Source organism: Myotis nattereri (assembly GCF_964212035.1).
Source record: "Myotis nattereri genome assembly, chromosome: 12".
NCBI classification, from domain to species: Eukaryota; Metazoa; Chordata; class Mammalia; order Chiroptera; family Vespertilionidae; genus Myotis; species Myotis nattereri.
Genome location: NC_138087.1, coordinates 6645668 through 6658172, shown reverse-complemented (window position 1 = coordinate 6658172; position 12505 = coordinate 6645668). Strand labels below are relative to the sequence as shown.

Genomic DNA, 12505 nt, shown 5'->3' with positions numbered 1-12505 from the left:
GCATGGAGAGTCGGCACAGGAGAAGTCTTTCCCACCACGCACTGCTGGGCATCGTCCACCAGCCCCAGTCAGATGGGCCACACCCGTCAATGTTCCTTTGTGTGTGGGACCCTTTTGAAATGTACATCTTGCCCATGTTTATAAAATACACCGGGCAGCCACAACAGGTTTGATATAAAACAAATGCAACTTTATTTTGCTTTCCTGTTGCCTCTTTTAAAATGTGCTCAGTGGGGGAGTTACTCATGTAGGCCTGAAACTTGCCCAGTTTAAAAACAAACAAAAAAAAAGCCCTAGCTGGGTTTCTCAGTGGATAGAGCGTCAGCCTGCGGACTGAAGGGTCCCAGGTTTGATTCCCCGTCAGGGCACATGCCTGGGTTTCAGGCTGGATCCCCAGTAGGGTGCGTGCAGGAGGCAGCCAATCAATAATTCTCTTGACACCTGAAAAAGGAGGTATCTGTGTCTTTCTTGGGGAAGAATGCTGCTACTTTGTAAATGAATCAGGAATTGTCAAAGATCACATTAAATCCCTCCGGGACAGGATTGACCAAAGACGCCATAACCAGCTAACAGGGGGGTATGCCATCTTTGGCTCACTTACTCCATGGCTCCTCCCACTATTAGGCCCACTGGTATTTATTCTTTTAATTTTGCTCTTTGACCCCTGTCTCATGCGCTGTTTCACTAGTTTTTTACAGAACAGAATGCAGGCGTTCACCAACCAGAAGGTGGGAGAAATCTATCTGGCCTTGAATTCAGAACCTAGAGACACCTATGTCACCGGAATCTTTGAGACCCTGGGTAGATGCCCCTGACGACGTCCCCTCTCAGCAGGAAGTAGCTACGGAAGACAGACCTTCGCCCCCTGACCTTGCCCGAACTCTCAATTTTTTTTAGTATTACCAAAAGCCTGGAATGATAGATCCTCCCTTCTCCCAACTGGTGGGTGGAGAATGATGTAACCTGCAGCCCAGAAATACCTGAGTGACTAACCAGGTACCTTATATGGACTATACATTGGACCACCAATCCACACCTGCCAAATACCCTAAGCCCTTGTCCTATATGGACCATACATAAAGCCACCAATCAGCACACACCGAGTACACTAAGCCCCCCACCCCTTCCCATTCCGCCCCTCAAAAGGCGAGCCCACCCTGCACGTGTTGCTGTCTTCCCCTTGTGAGGCAGCCCGGCAGGTGCTTCTCCTCTAATAAAGCCTGTAGTCCTGGTTTTAGGCCTCCGTCTGATCTTTCACAAGTGACTCCATCCATTTTGAACTTGTTCCTTTTCTAACAGTAGTTATTATTACTAGTTTGGCACAGGATCCTAAGAATGTACTTTATTTCCTGCTTTTAATTTTGTTCTTCTAATATTTCACATCTTTACTAAATATTTTTCTGACCGATCTATTCATTTCTGGAAGAGATGTGTAGGTTTCTGTTTTACGTGCATTGAAGAAGAGTTCTTAGGTCACACCGTTTTAAGATTGCTATATCTTTACTAAGTAATGACCTTTTTGAATCTTAAATTTTTTTCTGAATCAAATTTATCAGAAATATATACTGCTATACCATCTTAATTTTGGTTACTATTAGAAAAGCTGTGTATCACACCTCTCTCAACGTGTCTTAGTTATCATGTTGTAGGTGTCTCTCCTATCTTAAAACTTGATTGTTTTTCTTATTCTCAATGAAAATTTGTCTTTTATTAGATGTATTTAATGTTTTCGCATTTATTGTGATTACAGGTCTATTTGGTTATTGTGAGAGTGAAACCAGTGATCTTTTCTGTCAAAGAAAGGAGCTGTCGCCTTCTTAGGTCCTGCCATTTTGATCTGACCTTCAGACTCTCAGGGGGCCGCTCTTCTGTTCCTCCTCCTTATTGTATTCCTCTTTGTGAGTGTGAGCACAAGAAAGACCTGTTTTTCCTTCCACAATTTATGAGAAGCACCTGGTAATTAAAACCTAAGACTGTTAGCCCCTCTTATTCAAACAGCCCCTGTTCAAACAGCAAGACAAGGTAAGCTACTTTCAAGGCTACATTCCTGCATCTCTATCCTCCCTGAGGATTTAATGACTGGGGAAATCCAGGAAGGAAATTTTCCAGTTAGTAGAAGGGCTCTACTACCTCCCTTTCAAACCCAAGCTGCCCCCCCCCTTTTGAATTCTTTGTAACTTTTGCTCTAAGAATGTTTTACAGGGTTTGGAAAAAAACTGATAAGACACCTCCCTAAGACATCTGCTGGACTGTCTCCTAAGGAAACCTTTGGAGCAGCGGTTGCCAACCAGTGGTCCGCGGACCACTGGTGGTCCATGAGGTCCGAAAGGTTGGTGACCGCTGTCCTGAAGAACTAACAAAGACAACCCCCCTGATGTCTGCTCAATTTCAACCCCAAAATCCTCCTCCCTTCCTTGTCACCTAGCAACAGCAGCCAAGGCTTTAAAAGAGGGAGCTATTTTTGTTTCTTAACCTTGCAGTGATTAGCAATACACTGGCCCTTTCCCTCTGGGGAAAGTGAAATAAACTCCCTCTCTGCATCTCTTCTTTTAGTTGTGAATTCTTTCACAGCCAGTGTCACTGGCCAAAACCCTAATACTCTTTATCCATCATTCTTCCATTCTTCCACAGGCTTAGCTGGAGAAAATAAGCAGAGAGAGGCAATAGCAGAGAACAGAATTGGAAGTGGAGGGAACAAGAACAGAAAAGTTATCAGAGAAACTTAAGGCTTAGAAAGAAACTTTAAAATCACTATTCCAGCCAGAGTTCCTGTGGTGTAATAAAAATATGTATTTGGCCTTTGTCTCTGGTTCCTGGCAGAACTCCTAAAACCTTTGGAATGTCCTGAGGCAGAGGAGTGCCCTTTGTTATTCATAAGGAGCTCCTTTTGAGCATTCCTGAGTTTATGTTAATAAGGTGGCTTAGGGTGGGGTCTCAGGCCAGCTTCAAAATAGGGCTGGTGACCAAAAAACTAACCATGTGATTAGAAAGTGGGAACTTTCCCAGACCTCCTGAGATGAGGTGGAGGCAGCTGGAGATTGGGTTGTAAAAACTCTTGAAGATTGCCGAGCTTATGGGGTAGTGAACACATTGGTGTAATGGGAGGGAAGGGTCCCAGAAGAGGACAGAGAAGCTCCACGCACCCCACCCCAGGCCTGGCCCCAAGTGGCTCTTCCGTTTGCCTGTTCCAAGTTGCATGCTTTACAATAAATCAACATATGTAAGTAAAGTGTTTTCCTGACGTCTGTGAGTCATACTAGTGACTTATCAAACCTGAGGAGAGGAACATGGGAATCTTTGATTATAGCTAGTTGGTCAGAGTGTAACTGGACAACCAAGGAGTCTGTGCTGTCTGGCACTACTTGAGCCAAGTAAGCAGAGATAGGGTTGAATCATTTATGAGCCTTTATTCCAATACTGCCGGCAGTTTGGGAGAGCAGCAGGTCATCCACAAAAACTTGCTCTGCACCCCCCATGAGACAGCTGCTTAAATCAGGTAGGACAAGGATTACATAGGGAATAGGGATCACTGGCATGGGAAGTAGGCAATGCAGGCTGGGGAGGGGCTCCATCGTCTGGGCAACAAGGTTGTTCATCTTTCCATGATGTTTGGCAGTTCTTGAATGAGAATGGACTGCATTCCAAGGCTGACTGCCAGGTCCCGGGGGTGTACAACTCCCAGCCTGGTCAGAATGTCCTTTCTTTAATCAGAACAAGGCAATCACAGTTAGAGCATGATTGATATCTATCTCTATATAGGGTGTCCCAAAATTCACGCAAGAAGTAATTTTGATAGTGAAAGGGCGAGGACTACGCCCTCCACCTTGCCCCAGGGTAAGAGCTATGCCCTCCACCTTGCCCCAGGGTAAGAGCTATGCCCTCCACCTTGCCCCAGGGTAAGGGCTATGCCCTTCATCTTAACTTGGCCATGTGCTCAGCAAGCTTCTTCCCGGAAGATAGTCAAGGGAAGTGCACGCCATCACTATGACCACATCCTGTGTAATGAGACACCGACTCGCGCCTGGCCAATCGGCAGGGCCCACAGTCCTTTCTCCTCCCCTTACCCCAAACCCCTACAAAACCTCTCTCCACACAGAGTTTTCTCTCTCTCGGCCATTGGAGCTTACCGTTGCATCGGTGAGTGTGGCAGGGGAGCCAAACCTAGGTTTGAAATGAATGACTCTTTGCTTTTGCATCGGACTCGCTGGCTCCCTGTGGGTTCTTGGGAATCATGAAATCTGGGCACAACAATAGAAAACACAGGTTTATAATTAAAAATTGTAAATTTTTTATTGATTCATAAAGTATACAGTATAGGGTTATGTATGGAATAGCACAGCGGGTAAATGGCCTCCACGGCTTTACTGGCACATAACACAAAGCCGTGGTCTTCATTGGTCTTCATTGTCCCTGCTCCTGGGCCATATTGGTACTTGGTAATGCTTATCAAATTGAAGGGATTGAAATCAAAGGGCAACAGATATTAGAATCTGATTCAATAAACCAAGTAAAATTAGGCTTTTATTTGTTGTTGTTGTTAATGCTCACGCAAAATTCAAATCTTGCGTGAATTTTGGGACACCCTATATATAAAAGGCTAAGTGACCGACTGTATTCCATCCGACCGGCCGACCGGCCAACCGGCCCAGTGGCCAGTTCATATGACACACACTGGCAATTTAAAAATAAATGTTGTCTCATGCATGCACGATATATATAAAGCTCTCACTGGTGCCAATTGCAAACAACACCAGAGTGTATCTGAAGATCAACTATTGGCACAACATACCTCTGAAGCAGAAAGAAAGCCATGTCATCGACAGAATATTGTTTATTTATTAATCAATTTATATATTGTTTTCATATATATTTTACTAATTTTCTTTCATCTCTGACACTTCTATTATAGAGAAAGGGTGAAGAGCGATATTAAAATATCTTGTATTTTAATTTTATAATACTACTAGAAGCCTGTTGCACGAAGATTCACGCAATAGGCCTTCCTTCCCCTGGCTGCCAGCACCAGTTTTCCTCCGGCACCCGGGACCCAGGCCTTTGGTCCGGCAGCAGCAGAGAAGCCAAGCCTTGAGGCTAGGCTCCTCCCCTCCAGCCGCAGTGAAGCTTGGCTTCTCCGCTGAGGCCGCAGCAGAGAGGCCAAGCCTCTTCAGTCTTCGCCTGTGTATGCAAATTAACCGCCATCTTTGTTGGGTTAATTTGCATAGTTGCTTTGATTGGCTGGTGGGCGTAGCGGAGTGACACCAATTTGCATGTTTCTCTTTTATTAGTGTAGATATTATATATACTATTTTGACATGTAATTTTTTTTTTCTTAATTAAATCTTTGTTGTTCAGATTATTACATTTGTTCCTCTTTTTTCCCCCCATAACTCCCCTCCTCCCAGTTCCCACCCCACCATCCGCCCTCACTCCCCACCCACTGTCCTCATCCATAGGTGCACGATTTTTGTCCAGTCTCTTCCCGCAATGTAATTACCACATGAATCTTTCTTCTAATTAATTTCCTTTCAATGTGCATGAATCCGTACACCGGGCCACTAGTTTTTTATAACCTTAGCTAGTCCCCAGTATTCTATTATTGCCCCTAACAAAAGCATAGGTGACAACCTGGAACTTGGAACAGATATTGTTACTGGGAAACCCCTGGTTGGGCTCAGGCTGCCTGTCACTGTGTCCAATAATAATGGCAGGGTTGAATCATATAAGGCGTTTATTGAGAAGGCCAGACAACCAAGAAGACAGGGCGCTTACAAGCATTCATATCCTGCCTTCCAGCAAGATTCAGGGGACAGGATTATAAAGGGGAAGGGACTGGGGTGAGGAATGCAGCTACATGCAGGCCTGGGGCTCTGCAGATGTCAGCTATTATAATTAGTCAACAGGAGATGAGATGATGTTTTGACTCCAGTGGGTTAGCCTGACCCTGCTTATTGGTTCTGCTTGCTGGATTCACAGCTGAGTCACCTCCCCAATTGCTTCGCACAGGCCTTGAAAAGGAAACTTTAAGAAAACTTAACACCCTATTCATACATAAGAAACTTAACCCCCTATTCACATACGTATATGATAAGTATATGTGTCCTAAGATTTAAAATAATATGATTACTTTTCTGATTAATTCAGGTGTTCTATCTATTAGGTTATAAGTCTCCCCCATCAGTATCTGCAGTGGGGACAGTCTAGTGCAGCAGCTGCCAACCAGTGATCCATGAGGTCTGAAAGGTTGGCAACTACTGGTCTAGTGGGACTGAGCCCTTAACCTGCGGGGTCTATGTTATCTCCAAGTCAGTGTCAGAATTGAATTAAATTGTAGGACACCTAGCTGGTGTTAGAGTTGAAGAACTGGCTAGTGTAAAAAAAAAAATCCATATTTGGTGTCAGAAAAAAAATCATAGCTCTGGTGAGGAAAATGGGAGTGACAGACCTGCACAACTGAACTGTCTGTATTGCTTCACCACACGTTGGAGGACCAGAGGACCGAGCTGCCTGAACCACCCGAGGCGAGGCTGGAGCAGAGAGCTGAGAGCTTCAGGGAAGCCCCCTGCTGTAGGTGAAAGGAATGCACCAGGTGTTAGACCCCAAGAATTAGCAACTTCTGGTACTTGGGTTCTAGCTAGGAAAGAATTCAGAGCAATATACAAACTATAAGAGAACATTTATTTGGAAAATCACAGAGGTAGAAAAAGTAATTCCTAGAAGAAATGGGCTTAGGAAACAAGTTATAGAGGCAAAGGAAGGGCCCTTGGAGCTTGGGAGGGAGGAAGTTAATGGTAAGTGCCTGGGCAAGGAGGGGGAGAGGGAAGGGAAAGGCCGGGGTATGCTCAGGCTGGGTCCTCAGGCCTAAGGGTTTTAAGGGTGGAGGCTGTAGGGGAGGTCCCGGGGGAAGATCTTAATAGACTATTCAGCAGCTTCCCAGGTGTGTCCTTTCAGGGTTGTGGTCTCCACTAATTGATTGGTTGGTGCCAGGTCAGGGGGTTATTATCCAATGCAGCCGGTCCTGAAGTCAGCCATGGGGTCACTGGTCTGATTTTGCTGATTTTCGGGCCTGGAGCTGAAACACACTGAGGCCTAGATGTTATCTCTAGGGAGGAAAGGTCAAGAGGTCAAACTGTTGTGCCCAAATTTCAAGATCCCCAAGGGCCCACCAGGGAGCCAGCCAGTCCGATGCAAAAGCAAAGAGTCCTTCATTTCGAACTAGTTCGGCTCCCCGACCACACTCTCCGATGCAACGGTAAGCCCAGTGGCCGAGAGAGAGAGAGAAGCCTGATGGGATTGTGGGTTTTATAGTAAGGGCAGGGGAGGGGACTGTGGGCCCCGCCGATTGGACAGGCGCCAGTTGGGTCTTGTTACACAGGATGTGGTCATCTCTATGGCGCGCATGTCCCTTGACTGTCATTGGTTAGTTTAAAGAAATCCCGGGCGTGGCCAGCAGGGGCCTGGGCTTCCGGGAAGAAGGTACTCTCCTGAGCACATGGCGGCTGCCCCAAAAATGGAGGACCCAGGGCAAGATGGAGGGCGCAGTCCTAGCCCCCCACAGGGCGAGCTGAGCCCGGGCTCCAGGGGCCAGTCCGGTTGCCGGGGGTCCAGCAGATCGACCAGTTCCAGCCCAGACAGGAAGTCCACATCCTCCGTCTTGTCCCCGGGGGCGCCGGTGATCGCCTCCTCCTCCATCTCCTCGGGCGAGGGCATTCGCCCCGCCGTCGCTGCTGCCGCGTGGGTCCGGTCCGGGGGTGGCGGGCGGGTGGTGCCCCGCGCTGGGCTCCTGCCGTGGGCTGGGGAGTCGGTGCCCAAGGCCACCAGCAGCGTGGTCAGGCTGTGCCTCATGGGGCCCTGCAGCCGGCCCACGTAGGCCCCACGATGACTCGCCCTTTCAAAACCACATGACCAGCGATGTGCCAGGGGAGGAAAGGCCACCCTACAATTGTCCGTTGCTAGGCACCCGGAGCTTTCCACTCTGGAGACCTGTAACTGCCCATCGTCCTTGCTCTGCTCATGTCTGACTGCCTACCACACGACCAGCACGTGTGATCAAATGCTGTCCACTTCATCACAAGCATCTTATGGTACAGGAATTTTTGTGTAGAACAGATATTCGTAATGTGCAAGCGTCTCTTTTATTTGTTGGTGAGGTTTTCCTTCTGAGAACGATCTTTTACTAAGATTTTAAAATCAGATCATCTAAACTTTGATTGGCTTGGTTATAAGGAGATTGTCAAAATGAATATCTTTAAGTTATGTAAATCTACCTATTAAATAGGATAGGTTTTCCACTAATAAACACAGGAAAACAGACAAAATATAATATGCATACATTCATAGACATATGTGTATTCTTAAGCTACTCACATTACACATCTACTTACAAGCAAAGAGAGTATATTTTTCTGTTGCAAGTGACAGGAAAGAATTAAAAACTAGTTAAAAATCAAAGATCCTAATAAATGGGGACATGCCATGTTAATAGGCTGGAAGTCTCTTTGTGGGGGAGGGAAATACTTTACCCTCAAGGTTCTTTCAGCTGGCCTAATCAAATAGACCTGAGACAGATTGGCAGAGAAATTAACCAATTTAATACATATGTGTGGAAATCCCACATACATGAGAGAATCAGAGACTCCATATGCATGAAAGGTTCAGGTAAAATGGGTACATAAGACTTCCTGAGCTCGGGATGAGGTAATGCACCTTGGGGCTTCAGAAGGTCTTCGAAGGGAGAGCACATATTCAATAATTAGCCACTCGTCCTTCCATATAAGGAGGCCAAAAAAACGGTTATCTTTGATAACCTCTTATGTGGGCAAGGCCCCTAACTCAAGTTCTTCTAGGTAGTTAAGGTGTAACCTAGACAATCAATGGGTCCAGGCTGCCTGTCACTACTTGAGCCAATTAAGTAGAGACAGGGTTGAATCATATGAGCAGTTATTCCAATCCTGCCGGCAGCATGGGAGAGCAGCAGGTCAACCACAAAAATCTGCTCTGCACCCCCATAAGCCAGCTGCTTATATACCGTAGGACAAGGATTACATGGGGAAGTAGGGCTTACAGGCCTGGGGAAGTAGGAGGCTGGGGTGGAACTCCATTGTTTGGGCAACAAGGTTGTTAATCTTTCCATGATGATAGTTCTTGAATGAGAATGGTTCCAAAGTTGATTCCCAGGGTCTGGGGGCATACAACTCCCAGCCAGGTCAGAATGTCCTTTCTTTAATCAACACCAGGCAATCATAGTTAGCAGAGCATGATTAATATTTCCCATAACCACAGCTACTCCCCAGTATTCTATTTTTACCCCTAACATAACTGCTAACTCTTATGCCTGGGATTATATTTGTAATCCTAAAATGACTTACTTAGATCCAGATTAGCCTTTTATTCTTTGTTGTAATGCTATGAATACTCTTTGTGATACAATATTTTGTATAGAACTTTATAACTTATAAATCCATGAATTAGGCGTTAAAAAAAAAAAAAAAAGAAACTGCCAAAATGTTTTCCAGAGTTGCTGTACTAGCTTAAATTCCCACCAACAATGTATGAGTGATCCAGTTTCGCTGTATCTTCACCAGCTTTTTGGATACTGGCCTGTAATTCTCTTCTTTGTAGTGTCTTTATTTGGTTCTGAAATTACGATAATGATGGCCTCATAAAAAGAGCTTGGAAGTGTTCCTTCCTCTTGGATTTTTTGAAATAGTTTGAGGAAGATATGTGTTAGTTCTTCTTTGAATGTTTGATAAATCTCCCCTGGGAAGCCTTCTGGACCAGGGCTTTGTTTGCTGCGAGTTTTTTGATTACTGCTTCTATTTCACCCATTGTTATTGGCCTATTCAGGTTTTCTGATTCTTCCTGATTCAGTTTTAGGAGATTGTATTTTTCTAGGAATTTGTCTATTTCATCCACATTGTCCAGCTTGTTGGCATATAGTTGTTCATAGTATTTTCTTATAATCCTTTGTATTTCTGTGGTGTCAGTTGTTACTTCTCCACTTTCGTTTCTGATTTTATTTATTTGGGTCCTCTCTCTGTTTCTTGATGGATCTGGCTAGTGGTTCATCAATCTTGTTTATCTTTTCAAAGCATCAGTTCTTGGTTTCATTGATCTTTTGTATTGTTTTTTTAGTCTCCATGTCATTTATTTCTGAGCTGATCTTTATTATTTCCTTCCTTCTAGTTACTCTGGGCTTTTCTTGTTCTCTTTCTAATTCTTTAAGTTTTAGGGTTAAGTAGTTTATTAATTTTTCTTTCTTTTTTTTTTTTTTTTTGAGGTATGCCTGTAGTGCAATGAACTTCTCTCTCAGGACTGCTTTCACTATGTCCCAGAGATTTGGGGTTGTTGTGTTTTTATTTCCATTTGTTTCCAGGAAGCTTCTTATTTCTTTCTTGATCTCTTTGGGGAACCATTCATTGTTTAATAACATGCTCTTAAGCCTCCATCTGTTTGAATATTTTTGTGTTTTTATTGTATGTGATTTCTAATTTTATGCCATTGTGATTCAAGAAGATGCTTGATATGATTTCAATCTTCTTACATTTTTAAGACTTGTTTTGTGTCCTAGCATGTGGTCTCTCTTTGAGAATGACCCGTGTGCACTTGAGAAGAATGTACATTCTGAAGCTTTGGGATGAAATGTTCTGAAAATGTCAATTAAATCCATCTGATCCAGTGTGTCCTTTAGAATCACTGTTTCCTTGTTAATTTTTTGTCTGGAAGAACTATCCAGTGAAGTCAGTGGGGTGTTAAAGTCCCCTACTATGACTGTATTGCTATCAATCTCTCCCTTAAAGTTCTCTAGAAGTTTTTTATACATTTAGGTATTTTTATGTTAGGTGCTTATATGTTTACCAGGGTTATATCCTCTTGTTGGATCGATCCCTTTAGAATTATGTAGTAACTGTGAACGAAAGGGGCCACATGCTGACTGGACAAGCTCAGGAGAGGCTTGCATGGCAGTTTTGCAGACCTAAAGTAACCACAAAGGATGGTCTGAAATTAAACCTTAACTAAAAGCAGTTATGGTGGGCAGTTACTGTTATGCCCAGATTTCAAGATTCCCAAGAGCCCACCAGGGAGCCAGCGAGTCCGATGCAAAAGCAAAGAGTCTTTTATTCAAACCCGGGTCTGGCTCCCCTACCCTCCTTGCTGACACAGCAGCAGGTGGCAGAGAGAGACCTAGCCCGGTGTGAAGAGGAGTTTTATAGGGGGGTGGGGTAAGGGGAGGAGAGGGGACCGTGGGCCCTGCCGATTGGCCAGGCGCAAGTCGGTGTCTCGTTACACAGGATGTGGTCATATCGATGGTGTGCACTTCCCTTGATTGTCATTGGTTAGTTTAGAGAAATCCTGGGTGTGGCTAGCAGAGGCTTGGGCTTCCGGGAAGAAGCCTTGCCTAGAACATGGCTCTGCCCAAAAATGGAGGACCCAGGGTAAGATGGAGGGCGTAGTCCTCGCCCTTTCAGTTACGTCCTAAGCCGATATCTTCACTGATAAGGTCAACCTTTACCGTAACTGAGCCTATCTGTCTTTTTGCATCTGTGATAACATGTCCCTGGGATGTCTGGGTAACTTGTGACTTCCCTTTTTATGGAGCCCCTGAGGCACAACCAGGTGTGCTGGGTCCCAGGACAGATACCACAAATTCCTTCATCATCATGTTAATTGTTCCTGCACCCACCTAAGTATGTGTCCATCCTTTTACTTTTTATCCTATCACAGAGGTTTCCCCCGCTTCGCTTAATCCCACCTCCTTAAATCTGTCACCAATGAATTTCATGTGTAAATACGGATGTAACCCTGCCATTCTCCGGAGCATTATCTCAATTCATTGAGGTTCTGCTTCCCGGCATATGTCGACAGTTTGGCTCAAATAAACTCACAAAAATTCTTTACAGGTTTCAATGGTTTTTTTACGTTAACATAACCTTTATTGTCTCTTGTGATGGCCTTCATTTTGAAGTCCATTTTTTCAATGAGTATGGCTACCCCACCTTTTTGTTTGTTTCATTTCTATTTGCATGGAAAATTTTTTTCCCATCAGTTCATTCTCATCCAGTGTGAGTCTCTTGTTCTGAGGTGGGTCTCTTAGAGACAGCATATATTTGGGTCACGTATTCTTATCCATTCAGCTACCCTATGTCTTTTGATTGAATAACTCAATCCATTTACTTGTAAGGTTTTCATTGATAGGTTCTTACTTATTGCCATTTTAATTCTTTATGCCTATGTTTCTTTCTATACATTTCTTATTATTATTACAGCAGTCCCTTAAGTATTTCTTGCTATGCTGGTGTTGATAAACTCCTTTAGCCTTTCTTATAAACTCCTTTAGCAATTTCTTATAAAACTAAATTTTAAATTGCCATATGACCCTTAACTTACACTCTCAGGCATTTATCCCAGAGAAATGAAAACATGCACACAACCATTTATCACCGCTTTATTAGCAATGGCCAAAATCTGGAGGTAGCCCAAGTGTCCGTATACTGCGCCATTTGCAGTT

At 44.3% G+C, this 12505-nt stretch overlaps 1 long non-coding RNA gene across 1 annotated transcript in view; it reads right to left on the bottom strand.

Annotated features, from left to right (window-relative positions):
- Window positions 1-3389: 3389 nt before the first annotated feature.
- The window catches only part of LOC308528486, a 77531-nt gene continuing 68415 nt past the window's right edge, over window positions 3390-12505 (bottom strand). Inside the window, exons 2-3 of the long non-coding RNA XR_013996701.1 lie at window positions 4128-4238; window positions 3390-3701 (exon numbers count right to left, since the gene is read on the bottom strand). This is a non-coding gene — a long non-coding RNA (uncharacterized lncRNA). The remainder of the gene's footprint in view (window positions 3702-4127; window positions 4239-12505) is intronic.